The following is a 2,500-nucleotide window of genomic DNA, read 5'->3' as shown; positions in this document are numbered from 1 at the left end:
TATCTCATTTTTTTCCTGGAGTTGTTCATACTGGTTGCGTAAGAGTGGTGTCAATCCAAAATGTTCTTTATTCTCTAAGATGCTTCTACATCCTCTGCAACAACTTGAGATAATCGATTGGTTAGGCTTGTGGTAGGAATGGCTTTACTCGTTGCACTTTAAACAGTGTTCATTCTAGAGCCTAGCATTCTTAACCAAAGGTGGTATCTTTTCCTGTGGGTTGATTCCATGTCATTAATTCTTTGAATAGTTACCAGTACACCTTTTTAAAATTAACCATTTCTGTTTGCAGGATCATGATGGGTGATGTCGCCAGAGTGCATTACCCTTGTTGGATGGCGTACTTTTTATATATAATTTTATTTCCTATTATGATGTCTGGTCTTCCTTCTACTCTTGTTTCGAAGAACGTATCGAAATCTGGTCCAAGGTGAGCGATCTTATTTCGACATATGAGAATGTTCGACTCAATACCTTTTAGATTGTTGCTCTTTTGGCCGAAGGTGAGTGATCTTATTTCGACAAATGAGAATGTTCGACTCGCTACCTTTTAGATTATTGCTCTTGGCCGAGCGAGTGGCATGTGTACTGACCCGAGAACGATGCTTCTTCGATCTGTTTGTAATTCTGCCGCGAGAAAATCTTCGCTGAAGTTATCAATAATTTCATGTTTAATATTTCTTTTAATGGCAGTGACGACTCCGATGTTCCTTTCGTTAAATATATTTCGTTGATAAACATTGTAACCAAATGTTTTGAATGGCTTCTTCGTCTTGTAGGCAGTAAGCATTGATCAGAGAACGTGCCTCCATTCACGCTAGCTTAAGATAATATGCTGAATTATTTTATATCTATTCTTGGTCATTGTATGTAGAAAGAGGTTATGTTATGGCAGGGTCTATGGATAATTTTATGGCAATATAATATGGCAATATTGCTTGCCGGCGTATTGCAATTTGTAGGTAGTGAGGTCGATGGTCCTTTTAAATAGGATATCATTGATAAGTTGGTCGTCAAAGATATCTTGGTGGATGTCTATTCATTTGATGATGTCTAACTGGATTCATTTTACTATATCGTTGTGCGTCGCTCGTCTGGGGATGTATCCGATTCTTTTCTCTCTTGCTCTCAGTCTCATTTCCGGTAATCTCTGCAATTGCCTCTTGAAGCACCCGGCCCCTCCTGTAGTGCTTCTTGATTTTGTTGATGTAGATGATGGTCGACTGGAGGAGGCGGTAGGCGGCATTCCTTGTCGTTCCTGTTTTCCTCTTGTTGTGCTTGTTAGTTTGTCGTAAACTTCTTTGTTCTTGATGTTGAGTCTTATTGTTTCTTTCTTCGCTGTAAGGGGTACCGTGCCCCCCCCCCTCCGCAGAGACGGGATGTAGGGGTCGTTCAAAGCGGATTGCAGAGACTTCCCTCGCCAATGATTCAGATCAGATCATTCGAAAGCAAAGATTGCGTTCAGTATCGAGTACCTTTGACACGGATTCTTAATTAAGCACTGTGATGTTACTGTAGAACAATTCGTCAAATTCAATAAAGTATTTATGGTGTGACATAAGAGGGTTGCAATAGGATGATGCACTCAGTAATTGTGAAATATTTATTTCATCAGCATTGCTCTGCATTGTTACCATAGCGTGTAATTATACAAGTGCAATTCTAGAACTAAGATATTTCCTCGAGTATCTTGAACCTCGTATATAATGTAATGTGAACTTGCTAAGAACTGGAAATCACATACACACACACACACACACACACAAACAAAACACACACACACACACACACACACACACACACACACAAACAAGCAAACACACACAAACAAACACACACACAAACAAACAAACAAACACACACACAAAAGTAAACACGTATCGTATTCCTCCATTTTTAAGCCATTATTCTAAAAGCCTCATCTCACATCGCACACTAAGGAATCGACGTTCACGATCGCTCCGCCAAGCAACAAAGGAGGTCTGAGTATCGTTTGCACTCGCGTCCAATGCAGCTTATCAACAACCACTTATCTCGCGAACCTCATTACCGGTTTTAAGTCGACGATAGACCGGAAGTGCATTCCAACAAAGCGTGAAGAAAGTAACGATTTTTTGTTTGTGATTACGCTCAGCTAATTAGCACCTCTGGCTTAAGTGCTGTTCTTAATGCATCGAGGAACAAATTAACGCTGTGAGAGTTGCTTTTAATGAGGATTCAGTCTAAATAATGTACTCATGCTTAGTCGCCGCCGCAATTCTTCCGTCCATCTGTCTCTCCCTCCCTCCCTCACTTCTTCACCCACCCCACCTCACTCTTTCTTTTTTGTCTATCTATCTATCTGTCTGTTTCTCTCTCTCTCTCTCTTTCTCTCTCTCTCTCTCTCTCTTTCTCTCTCTCTCTCTCTCTCTCTCTCTCTCTCTCTCTCTCTCTCTCTCTCTCTCTCTCTCTTCTCTCTCTCTCTCTCTTTCTCTCTCTCTCTCTTCTCTCTCTCTTTCTC

The sequence above is a fragment of the Penaeus japonicus genome, unplaced genomic scaffold, assembly GCF_977035675.1.
Source record: "Penaeus japonicus unplaced genomic scaffold, GWHDUDI00000001_assembly GWHDUDI00000002, whole genome shotgun sequence".
NCBI classification, from domain to species: domain Eukaryota; kingdom Metazoa; phylum Arthropoda; class Malacostraca; order Decapoda; family Penaeidae; genus Penaeus; species Penaeus japonicus.
Note: the sequence above shows the minus strand (reverse complement) of the source record.